General features: G+C 35.4%; 1 long non-coding RNA gene across 1 annotated transcript in view; it reads right to left on the bottom strand.

The window, feature by feature from the left end:
* The window catches only part of LOC126008889 (uncharacterized), a 681,047-nt gene that overhangs the window by 195,720 nt on the left and 466,796 nt on the right, over positions 1 to 18,531 (bottom strand). The gene's annotated exons all lie outside the window — the stretch shown is intronic.

Genomic DNA, 18,531 nt, shown 5'->3' with positions numbered 1-18,531 from the left:
TGTTGCTTAGAAGCACTTGTCTGCAGACAAGAGAAAAATACAATGAAAAGTAAATATAGAGTTGTCTATTTATTAATTTTATACATTATAGATATATTATACATTAATTTTATTCATTAATATTTTTGCTACATCAAGCAATGTTTAGGGGCTACTCCTGTCTCTGCACTCAGGACTTACTCCTAGCAGTGCTTGGAGGACCATGTAGGATGCTGAGGTTTGAATCGAGGTTGGCTACATGGAATACTTGAGCCCTACCTGCTGTACTATCTCTCCATCCCTGTTAATATTATTTGATTTTGAACATTTATTTGAATTGGGGGACTGCCAATTTTTTATTTCAAGTGGAAAGAGCGTGGCATAGGTTATAAAGCAACCCTGCCCAGTCCTAGGCTAGAACTTTTCATACTCCTAGTTTAGGATTGGGCAGGGTTTCCTTATTAACCAAGCTTTCTAAAGATACAAATAATGTTTATTAGTCTGGTTTTGTTTCAGTTCACTTACAGATCTATTTGTCCCTGAGCATTCTGAGGTGCCAGTCTCTGCATTTGCTTTGGCTTATGGCCTGAAAGCCAGGCTAAGACCAAGGTGAATGCAAGTTCCCCTGCATAGTTGTGATTCACACCAGCTGAGAAGTGGCCTGACTCATCTGTTTCTCAGAAACTTCCCAAAGCTGGATTTACAAGGAATCTAGTGTGAAGGACCATTTGGAAACCAAGGCTGGCAGTATTCAACTAGCTGCTGATATTTGTAGCTTTCGTCTAAGTACTGTGCTATAGCCAGTGCCAGCATTTTGGGGATTATAGTGGAAATGCTGCTCAGGGTTGGTAGCAGCTGCACGAATACTTGACAATCTATTATTGGAGGCAAGTGGGGATCTTGCAGTCATAGTTGAGTGAAGGCAGATACATGCTTTGCGGGAGGTCCCTGCTGCTAGATTATAAGACTTTTCTAGGCTGAGTGGGCCAGGCAGCTGCTGGAAGGGAAATGTCCCTTGTCTCTGAGGAACTGTCTTTTTCAGTCTCTCAGGATGATGTGAGAGTTATCACATTCTACTCTTATGAATTCTTTCTCTTTGTGATATCTTTCCATTTTTTTCTACTCTCTTCTTATGAATATTACATTAAGTAGTTTGTCAGAATCTTTACCAGGGCACCCTGCTACCTATAATGAGCTCTATTGTTGCCTCCTAAGTTTTAGACAGGCATTCACTGCTACTATTCTGGGTGACTCATAAATACACCCATCTGACATTCTTGTGTACAGTGGATTCCCAAACAGGAAGTGATACCCTCCTCTGTTTTCTTTTAGCCACAGAGTGAGGCCAAATTTAAGTCAATTATTTGTAGCTGAGACCCTATCTTTACCAAACAGGTTCCCCTGCCATATCTTGCTTCCCTCACTCTCCTCCTGAGAAAACTCTTCCACAAACCATTTGAATAAAATTCTCATCTTACAACTAAGAGTGTGTCCATGCTCAAAACTCCTTTTCCTTCTTCAAGTTTGACTAGCTCTCATTTAACTTCTAGGCTCTTCTAGTCAAAAATATTAATCATTAATAGAAAATTATTTGTTGGCCAACATGTTATTCTTTCCTGATTATACCTTAATTACTACTCAAGATTTATATTTAGATCTTCTTTAAGGAGCAGTTGGAAGGTGTTGAGGACATTTTATGAGTAAGGATAAGAAGAAATGCACATTTTTTTTGTTTAGATGGTCTTTTCCTCATCCATTGTGGAAAAGTATTTTGGATCACCTAAATTATTGTCAGTAACTTACTGTGTTTACCCAAAGATCCATAATGAAATTCTGTACCCAAATAGTGATATTTGCAGGTGGGAACTTTGTGAGGTAGTTAGGCTTACAGATGGAGCCTTCATGACAACAATGATCAAAAGAGGGATTCTGAAAAGTTATTTTGCTTTCCTCATGAGAAATCAGCTTTCTGCAGTTTAAAAAAAAGTTTCTCACCAGACCATCTGTTCCTGATCTTGTAAATCTAACCTCTAGAACTGTAAAAAGTAAATTTCTTGTTTTAGAAGCAATCCATTTTATGCTCATTTTGTTTTAGCAGCCCAAACTGACTAAGATGACATCCATACTCTCTATTAAATTGATTTCTTTATTCTAGATATGATGAATACTCTTTATTTAATTTATCACTGATTTTTTAATAATTTGTTTTCCTCACTTTCTCCAAACTAGACTAAAAATACTTAGGGAGAAAAGACTTTGACCTGTTCATCTCATTATCACAAGTTCTGATGACAGTGCCTGGAATCAATGACACTCTAATAGTCTATACAATAAAATGAATCAGTAACTGATAGAAGTCTACATTATTCTATTCCACTTGTTTATGATTACTGCTATATGCCCTCTCAGAAAAGTTATGGGAAATAAGATGTATAAAAACTATTTTCCCCTGACATTTCTCATGCTTTGCAGCTAGAAGGTGATATCTGATGGTAAAATAAAGAGAAATCAGAGGGAGGTGATGATTAGTGGCAAGATTATGGGTATTCAAAATTGTTTGTAATATGGTGGTCAGGGCAGAATCGAATATGGGCTTACAGATCCAAAGATTAAATAAGACTCATGCTTCATTTTCCTAATAAAAAAGATGCCTGTATTAGGAAATTTAGTGGAGAGAATGGCATGTGATGATTTTTGCAGAAGAATATTGTGTAAGAATTGAGATTTTTTCCCATGAAACAGCTTAGAGACCTAGCCTATACACCTAAGGAAATCAGAAGTGAGTGGAAATGATGAATCCAATGGTTACATTACATCTGCATGACTTAGCAATACCTGACCACATAAATTGAAGGTTGACAAGACGGAATCATCTCCTGCAAGAGGGTCATCACTAAAAGAGTTTTCTATTCTTATGGAAGTCAAACAAAAGAGTAACATTAAGTTATATAAAGCCTTTTAAAGAATGCATTTAGTACAGAACTAAACTCTAGGCTATAGTTTTAATTTATTTTATGCAAAGAATATAAATTAAAACCCCAGGCAAATAAATACACATTGTTAACAATGAGCACAGGGGCTTGAGACATTTAAGTTAAAAAAGGGCCCTGTGACAAGACTTATGGGATTTTAATGCCCTAATGATGTTATGGTTGACTTCTTGGCTTCTCCTGAATGCCAATAATGATGTGAGTAAAGAAAAAGTGTAAAGGTGATTTTGTGTCTTTAGATTCTAAGTAGACACTCATGAACAGCATTAAAGAATAATAGGAGAGGCCAGAGCATTAAAAAAAAAAAGTCAAACAGAAGGACTCTGACAAAGAGGTATCCTCAGGCATTGTGTTGTGGGGATATTGAAACTGCCTTGGCTATGAAAACGAAAAACCATGCCAACTACTCATTCGCCTGGAGTCAGAAAGGCAGCCTGGAAAACTTCGCTTGATAAATCTAATCATTATTTTTTCCCTGTGGATACTCTTGGGAAGATTCAAGGCTGCTTAGAGAAATGAATATCAATACACAGAGATAAATACCCATGTATAGGCATACATGAATTAGATAAACCACTCATATATAAACATAAGTGTACAGATAATTTTTATCAAAAATTGCCATTTTGAAGATTCTATATGCTATTTTACATTCAATGTTTATTATTTTCTTTTGTCAACAAAGGAAGATAATGTGATTATATTGTCTAGGGTAAAAAAGCTAGGGGAGAATAGTTCTTTCAATGTGATTATGCATAGACAATTCTGACCCTTACTCTGCCCAGCTCTTTGATTTCACTCATGTGAAAGTCATAGTTAGACGAGCAGGTGAGTTACACAGGGTCTATGGTCAAAACTGAAAAGGCTCCTGGTCTATGGTCAAAGTTGAAAGGTGTGCTTCTGTCCAAGAGATGGAGCTCTTATCTTCTATCCTGAAGAGAGCAAGGCAGCTCTCTGGTGAGAGGGCCCAGAGCTGTCTAGCTTGCTCTCTTCTTTCTGAACCAGCTTTCAGCTTCAGAACCTGACTGTAAAATGATTTCTTGGAACATCAGATATCTGCCCTATAATGCATGGGTGTATTTTTCTAAGCCAAATTGAAATGGATTTTGGATTATCTTCTACTGTTAAGAAAAATCTTCTCTGCCCTCATTGCTCTGATGTTTCCCCTAATTAGAGCCTTGAGTCTCCTTTGAGAGCTGTGCTTGAGAATGTTATTTCTATTTCAGACCAGACTGTACTAGAGTCTTTCATACAAGAGGCCCTGACCAGATCCTTTGGCATGACAAATCCAGGCCCTCTATACAGAACTCAGCACTGCTTCTCTCAAAAGGTTAACCTAGATTTCTTTTTTATATAAATGACACTTAAAGGCATTAAAAATATATAGGGTCAGAGTGTTTGTACAGCAGCTATATGTCTGTATATATATGTACACACATATATATATACACACACACACACATATATATATATTTCAGTGGGAGTACTACTACCTAAACTGTTTGGAACTTTTAGCACAGTACCTAGGAATTATTTTCAGAATTCCTTGGTGGACAATTCCAGGATCAAAGCCAGAGGTTTCTTTATTTAATATGTGCAATCCAGTCCTTTAAGCTATATATTTTAATTATAAAGAGTTTTGCTACATAAAAATTTTAAAAATACAATTCATAATTATACCTTAGCTGTAGCATAATGATGAGATCCTGGGCTTAAGTAAATACAATAAATACTCATGCTTTTTGCTTAGATTTATATATTTTTTAAATAAAAATATTACTAGTATAATTAAACTTCTTTATCTCTGTTTATAAATATTGAGGTAAATATTGCAAAATTTGTTACTTTTCTGCATATATTTAACTTTTATGTATATATGATGCTGGGAATCAAGTAAGTCCATGATAGGTGTCTACCTCTGAGTTACATCCCTAGATATTTATTTTTTATTATATATTTATATTCAAATAAATATAATATACTTAAAAGGTAGAGCATACTGCACTTAACTTTAAATTAATGTTCAATACCAATTTATGATTATACAAATTCATATTTACATATTAAATAGATATATCTTTTATTTTGGAATATTAATTTTATTTTCATACCATGGTTTACTATACTATTAGTGATATGATTTCATGTATAAAACAATCTCTCATAACAGCCTCCTCAAAGTGAACATTTTCTCTACCATTGTCCCATTGTCGTTCCTATTAAAATTCATTCCCCTCTCCTATGCCTATCCATGGCAATTTTCTTACTGAGATACGTTTTTTTGTTTTGGTTCCATCTTAATATTTGTTATACCTGTACTATCTTTATATCTCACAAATGTGAAGAATTATTCTGTCTGTCCTTCTATATCTCACTAATTTAACTCACTCTAATACTCTACAGATCCACCCACAAATTGTATGGTTTTAGCTTTTCTTATAGTCAAATATTATTCTATTGTGCATGTGTACCATCATTTATTTATATAGTTATCTATCTGTTCTTGAAAACTTGAGGTTGTTTCCAGATTTGTTTACTGTGAATAGTGCTGCAATGAACACAGGAGTGCAAATGTCTTTTTTGAATAGATTTTCTAAGCTCTTAAGGTAGAAACAAAAAAGTGAAATTGCTGAGTCATCTGTAAATCAATTCCTATTTTTTTTTTTAGAAGTGTCCATAATTTTTCCCAAAAGGGATGGGCCAGTTAACATTATCATTGGCAATGTATCTTTTCCCCTACATTCACACTGACATGATTTGTTTTTGTTTTTGTGTGTGATTTGTTCTGTGCTTACTGGTATGTGGTGATATCTCATTCTTGTTTTTAATTTGCATTTATTTGCATTGCCCTACTTGTTTTTATTTGCATAAAAAGCAGAGCTTTTCTCTATATACATTTTGGCCATTGGTATGTATTATTTAAGGAAATTTCTATTAAATTCTTCACATGTCATTTTTTTATTTTGATCATAGTGGCTTACATATCTTTTACATTATTATTTTAGGTACATATTAACATTGAATCAGGGGAATACCCACCACCAAGTTTGTCCTCCCTCCTTCCCCGTTCCCTTTCTGCAACCCATATCCCCCACCATCACCCCCAGGGCTTCTAGAGTAGGTGGTCCCCTCTTTGTCTAGCTTACTATCAGTGATCATACATCTGTTTGGTCCTGGTGCCCTCCCTTGTTTCTCCCTCTATTTGAGAGGCTGAGCTAGATAAATCGAGTTATGTGTTTTTGTTTGAGGGAAAGAAAAGCAATATAATGGGGTAAAGAATAAGAAAAACAATTTTAAAGAATTAAAATATGCTGAAAATGGGCGGAGTCCTTCTAGTGGCTACCAACCTCAGTTTGAGAGAGGACATGAAAAAGGTCATTGAAATACCATAACAATACAAAAATAAATGTCAAATTGAATATCCAGTGAGCACTACAGCAATAAAGAGAAGCACCACCAATAGCCTTGGTTCTGAAATCAAATCATGCCGGAGTGCAAAGAGAAAGAGAAAGATAAGATAAAATAATATAAAATAAAAGGGAGACATCAACTTCAATATCTACACCAAAATAAGGACGTCAAAAAAACAATCAATCAATAAATATATATGTGGAAAAATGATTATTTTGTGCTTTTTTTTTCCTTTTTTTTCAACCCCCCCCCCCCCCGCATAGGCACAGTAACTATTGGTGAAATTATAGAGGGAATTCCCTTGGCCTAGGAGATACAGGTTTCTTCATCCCTGAAGTATACTGTCATGGGATTAACTATAGACTCCTTACATGATCATTTACTCTCCCCTCAGTGCTTTTGTGGTGTATGGAAGACTTCTGTTTCATCATGGATGGTAAAATCAGTCCTCTGTATCTAGAGATCTCGGTGACTGTGTAGCTCAAGGAATGGAGCTTATGATGAAGGCTTTCTTTGTGGTTCTAGCAGTTCTGCTTCTTCAGTGTCGTTTTAATTCATCTTCTGTAGTTGGTATTCTTGGTCATTATGTTGCTCCTAGGATGGAGCCTGGGATAGAGTCTTTCGTTATGTTTCTGGAAGACCTGTTCACTTGCGGTTGTCTCAGTCAGACCTCTGGAATTGGAGATCTTGTTTGTTGAACAGATTGTAGACCAAAAGCTAGGTTAGAGCTTTTTGTTGTTGTTGTGGGTCCCAGGATGCATACTGTCTAGTCCTGCTTGTAACAACCAGTCATCTGTATATAGCATTCTTGGTTTTTGCACAGATCAAAGGATGACATGTTTACTGATTTTGTCTTATCGTTGGCTGGTGAGGAAGGATATCTTGCACATGTCATTTTTTAATGGGACTGTTTATTTTTTCTCTTGTAAATTTCTGCCAATGCTTTTTATAAGTTAAATGCTAACCCCTTATCAGATAAATGAGGGCTAAGTTTTACCTCCCAGTCTGTGGGTGTATTTTTATTCTGTTCTTCATTTCTATTGCAGTACAAATGTTTCTTAGTTCGATGTAGTCCCATATTTTTTAATATTTGTTTCTATTTCTTAACCAGTGGTATTAGGTCATTGAAGATACATAACTCTTGCTTTAATGACATAGATATTCTACTTATTTTTACCTTGAAACACTTATGAATTCACATATAATATCAAAGCCATTCTTAATCCATTTTTATTTGACCTGTGTGCATTATGTTAGTTAGAAAGGAGTGCAATATTTTTTGCATGTGATTATAAGATGACACCCAGCTATTAACCCAAATCAAAGGCATTCCCCCATCTTCCACTTTTCTTAAAACCTCTCCTTTGATATGTAAAAGTTCACAAGGATTATTAAACCTTCCCTCTCCTGGTGAAGGGATATTGGTTTAATAAAGAGAGAGGCAATGCTGGCTTTGGGCTGAAGCAGAGACAGTGAAGTGAGAAGCCACTGGCTCCATGTTGCTTTCTTACTATCTTGGCTTATTAATCCTTCACCACTACCCTAACTTCTTCAGACCTGTCTGCAAGGGGTGGAAGAATTATGTTGACTTGGGTAATCTCACAACTCATGGATTTTATTCTACTACTGAATGATTATTCCAACACTATTTAGTAAAGAGACTTTCCTTGCCCCACTTCATACTTTTCTCTTCTTCCTCAAAGATTAAATGTACATTTACCTGAGTATCTGTATCATAACTCTAAATTCTACTCTACTAGTCTGAAATGAAGATTTTATTCCAGATCCACACTGTTTTGATAACTGTAGCTTGATGGTCCAGTTTGAGGTTGAAGAAAGAGAATTCTCCCTTATACAAATTTCCAAGAATTACTTTGGGTGTTCAAAGGTACTTATTAATTCATATAATTTTTAAGATTATTTAAACTATGTCTTTTAAAATGTCATTGAGAGTGGGAGTTAGAGAGATAATATAGCTCTCAGAGCACTTGCCCTGCATGTGATTAATTTGAGTTTGATCCCTGGCTATAAATCTGGTCCTCCAAGCCTCACAAGAATAATCCCTTAAACCCTGAGTGTATAGTCAGGAGTAAGCACTGAGTACAACCAAATGTTGCTCAAAACTCAAAAATATTTTAGAGTGCTTATTAATTGAGATTTTAAAAATGTAGTACACCATTGTCTTTTGGCCCACAGAGAAATTTGCTGTGAATCTTAATGAAGCTCTTTTGCTATTTTCTTTGATCTTGCTGCTTTCAGTTTTTATCTATGGAGCTGGAGAAATAATATTGCAGCTAAGGCACTTGCTTTGCATGTACCCAACCTGGTACCCATATGGTCCCCCTACCTACTTTCAAGAGTGATTCCTGATTACAGAGCCAGGAGTAACCCCTAAGCATTGCCAGGTATGGCCTCAAAACAAAAAGGAAAACAAAAAAAAGTATTCTATCATAGTGTAGATTGCTTTTTCCTCAACATTTTTATTTCCATGAGTTTCTGTGGAACATTTTATTATAGGAGTATAACACAACTAGTTTGCCATTGCCCTATGGTTTGGAAAATACTATTGTTTGACATTTTTCATAAGCACAAACATTGCCATCACAAACATTTATGTGAGTATTTCCTCGTGCACAAGGCTGGGTGATTTTTGAACAAAAAACTGGATTTGGGGCTACTGTTTGTAAAGGTCTGTACACTACAATTATTATAATAAATAATGTCATTGTTATTCAAAGAATTTCTCCAGAATAAGCTCTTCCTCCACCTCTTTTCCCCATATATAAGATGAAAGTTGCATTTCATTGCATCCTTGTAGGCACTAACCTTTGCTATTGAGTTATATGATTGTATGGTGGGATGGGACCTTATATTTAACTAATACATGATGATCATTTCCTCATTATTAAGAAAATTAACACTTCCTACACTTATTAATCTTTTGAGTCCACCTCTTTTCAATAAATGCTTGTTTATAGGTTTTCTCTTGGGTTATTTACTGTTTTCTTAGGAACTCTTTGGATTTTTTACATTTAGAGTAAAATTCTTTGTTAAATTTGAACATGAATAATGATTATTCTTGTGGTTTATCTTTAATTTTACTTTTCATGTTTTTATTATGGGCAAATCTATTTTTGCTTGTTGTGGTCCACACAAATTATGACACAGTATGACAAGGAAACAAAACAAATGCATTGCCAAATGAGAGGTACTTTGCAGAGGGCATGAGATAAAGAAATAATTGAAAAAGGGGCAGAATCTCTAGACAAAGATTAAATTTTGTGAGCTCATACTTTGTAAACAGTAGCAGATTTTCATCAATGTTATATATTTTACTATAGTACATAAATTATAACAATGAATTTAACTTTATTAATATTGGAAATTACTAAATTGTTTTAAGAAACGATATATATTTTGTTGGACTTCATTCTTAACACATACTTGTATTCTGTGCTTCCAAATCTTGCTTTAAAAGAGTTTTTAATAATGACTTTTTAAATAATATTGGTATAACTAAATTTTTTTAAATAATAGAAACTTAATTTCTTTTTCCAAAACAATCGACATAAAATTTGTGGCATTTATATAGTAAAATGCATATGAAACTATTACCTGCTTCTGAATAAACAATGCTTTTTTGAGAAAATGATATCAATGATTTTATGTGGAAGGCAAACTTTTCTAATTGATTAATGAATTTTCATTATAGCAATAGTTCAATGATTAGACAACTTCATGTTTGTGCTAATGATTCCAGATTGTTTTCAGTCATTGGAATGGTTCTTAAAGGTCAGAGTTCTATAGTGAGAGTATTTGGGTTTGGATCACTGGCTTTGGAAAAATTACCTAAACTCCCTCAGTGATGGTATTATACCTTGTGGGTTGCTGTGGCATTCCACTGTTTCATTTTCTCAAGGTGGGTGTGTCATCCCTGAAATCATTAAACATTTTGTATGTTAGAATTATTTTTATGGGACATTTTGTTGGACATTGCCAAAAATCTTGAGGGGGGGACTGAGAATAATTATAGGTTATACAAATATGTTATTTTATATATAAATGTTATTTTGCCAATCATCATCACTGTGAAGAGAGGGAAGGAGAAACATAGCATTTTGTAAAACTGTTGTAGTCTAAGCACTTTGACAGATACCAACTAATCCTCATCCCACATCCAATTCAATGTACTGTGAGAAGGCACCAGAATCTGCTAATGACAGGCCAGAGCTGTATTCAAATATTGGTACTCAAGGATCTGCTTGATCTTGGGTATGTTACTTAATCTGTGCAAGTTTATGATACACCACTACTCCCCCAACAACTGCCCTTGCCCCCTCAGTTTAACTAGAGATAACCTTTTAGAGAGGCTGGAAGTAATGGTGATTTTTTTATGGAACATATTGTTGGAGATTGTTTGGCAGAATTTGCCCATAGATGCAGCTTCTCTCTTCATAACCTTTTTGTTGTCTTGCATTGGTGACTGCTACCTTGCCACATATGTTCACTCTACTCTGTCTTCCTTACAATGAGACAGTAAGCCAGAAGAGAAGGTTTATATCTTTCTCCTTTATATCAAAGGAGAAAGTGAATAATGCAAAATGCTTTGGACTTCTAGGTATCTGGATTTTCTTTCTCATTGACAAGGCTGTTGACAGGCCCTTTAGCAACACAGAGGCTAATTTCTTGCCAGGAGTAAAAGAAAATGTGTCATTTGGTTGTTCTGGCTTTTCCCAGTGCAATAAATCACAACCAGGAAATCCCAGTTTCATTTTCTTTAATAAAGATTTTTAAAAAATAAAAAGTTTGCTGGGGTTTTTTTTTTTTAGAACAGTCGTGTCCATTTCATGAGGCCCTTAATTGAATTGTGATTCCCACATTCATTGTATATTACTGTTGGCACTTCAGGATTCAGTCATTCACATTTATGCTGCTCCACACCACTTTCTCGTCCCTTGAGTGGTGTTGGAGAGACAGTAGAGAGTGAAGTAAATTTCCTTACAGGTAGTCAAACCTTATTTGGCCTTCTTAATGCTATTGCTCTGGATCTGGCTCCTTAAACCATTACAGGGCATGATAAACATCATATCCTTAGGCTGATCCCCTCTGCAACTCCAAAGCACCTAAGTCTTTATTTGGAAGTCACTTGCCCCTACCAAAAGTTGGAAACATCCTGTCATCCATTCATCTTTCCCTCTAATCCTTAATCTACTCACTCATCTTATAAATTTATAACATCCAAGGGAGACTACTATTTGCAAATTCATTTGATTATTTGGCCAGTCTTGCTGTCCTGCCACTCACCCTACATATTGAAATAACATTGTAACCTATATGTGGGTGATGGATGCTACCAAGGCCTCTCCTCACCAAACCCTTCTCATAATGAATTTAAACTGCCTGATTCCCCAATGGGTCTTCCTGTCAGGTGAGATGTACCAAATCATTTGAGCATCATCATCAAATAGAATAGATTAAAAATAAGAGGTAAATTTTGCTTATATTACAAAAGCTGGAGTGATCTCCTTTAAGAACATCAGTGTGAAGAGGACCTAGGCCACTCCTCTCATTTTGGCTAACACACTTATCTTGAAAAGCCTTTACTGATCCCTGTCCTCTTTTATTGTTTTGATTTTTTAAAATCACTGTTGCACAATGATTGCTGTGGCAACCTGGCATACTCTGTTAAAAGAGGTGAAAGGGAAACAATAGTTTGATTTAAGGAGCTAGAAATTTTCATGAAATAAAAACATTAAGGGGTTGGCTTCAGGAGCCTGTTGCTAAATCACCAGACAGGTGGTCAGGATAAATGCCCAAACCCATTTTCCCTGACCATGACTTATCCTCCCCAAACTATCATGTCAGAACTAGAGAATTCCTTTAAAGTCAGAATATAGTTCTTCCATGAAGAGAGAGTCAAAGAAATCAATAACTTTCCCAGGACATTTAGTTGACTTAGTAAAGCAAAGAGGGCTACAAACCAAGTGTCAGCACTGTCATTTTTGGGGCCTTGCATAGGTCTAAATTGATTTACAGCCAGGAAGTCAATGCAATCTTTCTTCAAATGCAGATGTGTGTGTCTGCTTTACTTGCATTGCTTTAGACTACAGTGTTCTCTTCACATCACCAATTATAGTCTTAATACTAAGTGTCCTATTTTGGTTCTACTTCTACTTTGTCATTAAAAGTGGATGAACAGTAGATGTGGATGTGAATTTCTTTATTCCGGGGGACAAACCTCCTGGACTATTTGTGCAATGATCTCAATATAAATTTAGACATGATTTTGTTCTTGTAGATCTTTCATGCCACTTCCTTATGCCCAGCTCCTTACTTCTAACTCTTTTTTCCCCATATTCTCACCCTTAGGCTTTCTTGCAAAAGTGATAACCTTTGTCTGCCCCAAATAAGATATCAGGACAGAAATCAGTTCATGAATTAATTCTCAAGATGTTGACTGGTAAGATTTTTTTTTGTTCAAAACTTTTGCATTTCAGCAGGGGAATTACAATACCATAAAGCTTTGATACAGTAGTTTTCAACCATAGTAGTACATTCGAATTAGTGGGAGAGCTTTAACAAACTAATGGATTTCAGGTTTCTTATCCTCAGGTTTTTTAATTAAATTGGTCCTAGGAGGAACCCGGGTAAATAGTTTTTTAAAATCTCTCTAGCAGATCCTAAAATATAGCTATTGCTAAATTCCTTTGCCTAAATGTGAAGGATGACTTTCCTAAAGGATTTCAGCTTCTTACAAACACCAGGCAGGTTTGTTGCAGTGAGGGGAGAGAGTGTCTTAGGCCTTTCTGAATGCAAATTACATGGTTGTTTTTCTATAAAGTGCTTATCTGAGTAGGATTACAGAAAGGCTCAAAGAAAATGAGGTACAGAACTGTTGACCTAGGAGCTAAGGAAACTGCTCTGGATAGAATATTTTCAGACCATCTAGTCCAGATGACTCTTGGATTGTGTGGGTCTTATCTAAATCTCTTTAATTAGAAATTAAATCAGAAGTAGAAGTCAGCTATGCTCACCACTATACCACTAATGCTAAGTCAGAGGTGGCAAGTTGGCATTACGTGACATATTCTGAACCACCCATCTGATAGAAATCAGAATTTTTTTCTTTTACTGCTGAACAACATTCCTTTTTAGGTTCATATCTATCTACCTCGTCTATACCTATCTATTCCTATAAACATCCTACATAACTACTTATACCTATGCAGGAGCTAACCATCTACAGTTATTCTAGTAACTATTCAGTAACAAGCTGATTAACAATTAGGATATGTTGTGACAATGCCCTTGTTAGAAAATTACATTGTTGTGTGAACATCATGGAGTGCAGCTACACAAATATCACTGGTGCCACCTTCATATACGCAGTTTGTTGTTGACTTTAATGATCTTAAGTCCCATGTGACTATATATATACACACATATACATATATTCTATACATATGTATAGCTATGTAATTATGCATAGTTAATACTTTTTTATCCTTTTTATCTATCAATGGATATTTTAATATCTTGGCTATCATGAGTAGTTTCAGTGAACACGGGAAGGCAGATATATTTTTGAGTTTATGGTTTTATCTTTTTTGGATATAGTCTCCAGCCTGGGAATTCTATTTTTAAGATTTGATTAAACCTCCCTTTCCCAGAGTACCTGCATAAACTTAATTTTCTACAAATTTGTAGCAGAAGGGCCAGAGAGATAACATAGTGGCCAACCCAGCACAGATGATGGTTTGAATCCCAGCATCCCATATGGTCCCCCAAGCCTGACAGGGGCAATTTCTGAGTGTAGAGCCAAGAGTAACCCCTGAGTACCTCAGGGTGTGACCCAAAAACCACCCCTCCCAGAAAAAAACCCAAATTTGTACATGGTTTTAAGTACTTTCCTGTCTTTTTTTTTTTTTTTTGCTAGTACTCAACCCAAAACTTATGGGATATTTTATTGATTTTGGTTTGTATTTTCTGATAAAACATGATGCTGAGTACATTGCATACACTTGTTGAACACTCATATTCTTTTATGAAAAATGACTTCTCTACTTACTTTTCAACTGCTTATGTGATTTTGCTATTGAGTAATATGACAAGGCCTGTTTAATTGAACTTATAATTTGAACCTAATATTTATTTAATTGAATGCCTACTATATTGACTATGAAAATGGCATTTTATACACAGTTTTATTTAATCCATACAACTTCCTATTTAATTCACTTAAGTTAAGTTGAAGCAAACTCTCCACTAGGCTGAAATATTACACAAAGCTATACAGTTAATAAACAATATATCTTTAATATTATGTCCAACGAACGGTCAATCATCACTAATTGTCATCCAAAGTAAATCAATCATACTTTTGATTATTTTTATTAAACATTTTGAAAGTAGCATGCTTATGGTTCAACCTAATAATTTCAGCAAAATCAAAGAAAATAATTACCTGTCAGTGATTCTGTGTTGTTTTATGTATTTTAATAGCATTTGTGTGTATGTAAAATATATAAAACATGCTTGTTTCAAATACACTCAATAATAATTGAAAAAAAAGCTTGAATATTGGCATCATCATATTAAGTTGGTACTTAAAGGAAAACTAAATGAATGGAACCTTATTTATTAATTGTTAACTGAATAAGTAAGTGAGGTACAGAAGTGTTAGTGATTAGAAATCCAAAGGTCAGAGTGATAGCATAGTGGTAGAACATTTGTCTTGCAAGCAGCCATCCTGGGATGGACCTGGGTTTGATTCCCGGTATCCCCTCAGGTCCTCAGAGCATGCTAAGAGCAATTTATGGGCATAGGCCAGTAGTAAACCCTGTGCACTGCAGGGTGTGTCCCCTTCAAAAAAAAGTGAAAAGAAAAGAAAAAGAAAAAGATAAAAAAAGAGTGAGCTGAGTGAGGTGAGGATTGATATGCACATGAAAGAGAGCATTAAATACAAAAACATATAAGAACTGTGATACGTGCCTAAAGTTGCTTAGTCTCTGGAAATTACAGAATATTTTTTCTTAGCCAAGTGAGTAGGTGTAGGTAATATTTTCATTGTGTGGAGCAGGTAAATGTGAACAGAAAACTGCAGCCAAAATTAAATATACTTCTGTGAACAGATTCCTCATAGTAAAAGAAACAGCATATGAAAAGCCTCTAAAAACCAAGATACTTTCTGAACTTTGTCCTCTTACAAAAATACTCCTTTTGGTTTATGGGAAGTGACACTTTAAATACATTGTATTGTATGACAATAGGAACCACAAATTGTGGACACAACACAATAATGATTCTCTTCTACCTGTTACACCAATTTCCTCCATAAAATTATAGCGCCTTATCTGTATCCCATAGGATATATGATATATATAATACACACAAACATATATATGTATTACAGATACAGCTGTTTAATAATTTGCACATACTATACCATATGCTGGCACAGGGCTAGGAGGTAACATGATAAAGACAGAGAAAGTCACTTGACACAGGTTCTATGATGAATGAATCAAGAGGTCTTTGCCCTGGGAAAGAACAGATTCTAGTGTGCTCAGGTAGTTTGAAATCATCCCCTATCAAGAGTGCCACAGAAACTATTACAGAGGTTGTCTAGGGCAGGCACACATCTTGCTTAATAAAACATTTAAAAGGGCAAAGTCTTTGCTCCTATTTCTTCCACAAATGAATGGAGAACCAAAGTTATCTTTATCTGACCAGATCACTTAAAAAAATCATGAAGCCATAAAAATATTTCTTTGGTCTTGGCAATTATCTTGCAGTCATATTCTTACCCATATGTACCTGTTTCCTGATGCACTATACCTAGAAGACTCTTAGTTAAAAATATGTAGGAAGAAGAGAAATTAATGATTATAGTAGCTAACCCTGCAGGACAACTTACTGAACACACATTTATCTTTCCCCACCCCTAAGGGATAGAGTTATTCTCAGTTCAGGAAGTTAGGAGTAGGTGAAGAACTCTCAGATAATGACAGAGCAGGAATTCATATCCAGGCCTGTTTGACTTCACAGTCCAGGTACTTTAATATGTGTCATTTAGCTGTATTATGTGTATGAAGAGTTCAGTTGTTGGCACAATGGATGCTCTGAAATGGATGGGACCTATAGACATGTGTTGGACAGTTCAATTTGTGTACCAGAGTTATAGATAATAGCATTTGAATAGAGGGAAATGGAATTTTGTTATCCCTAAGCACATCAATGGTAATGCACTGTCACTTTTCTGTGTTCTTTCTTGCATTACATCTTGTCCCTGTCAAAGATATCATTCCCACTGTTAACCCAAGCACTTAACCCTTTTTGAACTCTACATTCTTCTCTAAGTAAAACTCCATTTCTTTTCTTCTGGATGGCTAGACTAAAGGCTGATCCATGCACAGAAAGATTAAAGAGCACATGGTTTGCATGTAAGAGGCTTGACCTGAGCTCAGTACCATCCCTTCATGACTTCCTGAGCACCACTAAGAGAGCTAACCAACAACTGGGCTGGGAGTTGCCTATGAGCACTGCTGAATATGGCACCACCACAAAAATGTGTAAAAAAACAACAAAGAATAATCTATGGCTTGGTGTGAGATTATAAGTCTACATAAATCCTGGTTCAATACCTGGCACAACAGTAAACAGTTTCCTGAAGTATGTGATTCTTGATTTGTTCTTTCCCTATTAATGATCTATGCCCAATTTCTCTACTCATAGTATTTCCTTTTTTCTTTCTTTCTTCCTTCTGTTTTTGGTATTTTTGGGGAGCCACAAATACTAATAAATAATCGCAGTACTCACGATTTACTGATCATGTTCTAGGAATCATTCCTGGCAGGACTATCAGTCCTAAATTGGCTGCATGCAAAGCAAGCTTCCAACCTAGTGTACTAGGTCTAGCTTTCTGGGTATTTCCTTTCTTTTCTATTTGTTTGTTTTTGGACCCAGTGGTGCTTAGAAGTTACTCCTGGCTCTGCACTCAGGAATCATTCCTGATGGGAATTGGGCCACCATTTATGATGTCAAGGATTGAACTCAGGTTGGCAGTATGCAGGACCTTACTCTTATAGTATCACTCTGTACCCTCTCATTTCTTTTTTGTTTTGTTTTGTTTTTGTTTTATTTGGGTCACACCAGGCCGCGCTCAGAGGTTACTCCTGGCTTCAGGCTCAGAAATCACTCCTGGCAGGCTCGGGGGACCATATGGGATGCCCGGATTCGAACCACCATCCTTCTTCATAAAAGGCAAATGCCTTACCTCCATGCTATCTCTCTGGATCCCCTCTCTTATTTCTTAAACCTATTTAAACATGCTTTTGTTATTACCATTCAAAAATTATCCTTTTCTATGCATTTAAATAACTTTTAGGTGATTTTACGTCTTTCTTCTTTACCTTTTTCTTTCATTTTCTTTTTCTTTCTTTCTTTCTTTCTTTCTTTCTTTCTTTCTTTCTTTCTTTCTTTCTTTCTTTCTTTCTTTCTTTCTTTCTTTCTTTCTTTCTTTCTTTCTTTCTTTCTTTCTTTCTTACTTCCTTCCTTCCTTCCTTCCTTCCTTCCTTCCTTCCTTCCTTCCTTCCTTCCTTCCTTCCTTCCTTCCTTCCTTCCTTCCTTCCTTCCTTCCTTCCTTCCTTCCTTCCTTCCTTCCTTCCTTCCTTCCTTCCTTCCTTTCTTTCTTTCTTTCTTTCTTTCTTTCTTTCTTTCTTTCTTTCTTTCTTTCTTTCTTTCTTTCTTTCTTTCTTTCTTTCTTTCTTTCTTTCTTTCTTTCTTTCTTTCTTTCTTTCTTTTCTTCCTTTCTTTCTTTCTTCTCTATCTCTTCCAAGTGCCATTATTACTGCCAGGAGTAAGCCTTGACCACTAGGTGTGGTCCAAAACTCCTGCCTCCATATATCCTAATTTCAGTAACATGCTGCTTTGATTACTTCAGTTTTATAGTACAGTTTCAAGTTAGTTATGAAATACTTCCCAATTTATTATTTCTCACTATTTTTTGTCTATTTGTGGAGTTTTATACCATGCAATCTTTATCATTCACTATTATATGTCCTTGAAGAATGTCATTAAAATTTGAATGGGAGTTGTGTTGAATTAATATTATTTAGGTAGAATGATTATTTTGACAATATTGATTCTTTCA

Source organism: Suncus etruscus, chromosome 5 (genome assembly GCF_024139225.1).
Source record: "Suncus etruscus isolate mSunEtr1 chromosome 5, mSunEtr1.pri.cur, whole genome shotgun sequence".
NCBI classification, from domain to species: domain Eukaryota; kingdom Metazoa; phylum Chordata; class Mammalia; order Eulipotyphla; family Soricidae; genus Suncus; species Suncus etruscus.
Note: the sequence above shows the minus strand (reverse complement) of the source record. Positions and strands in the feature narration are given on the sequence as shown.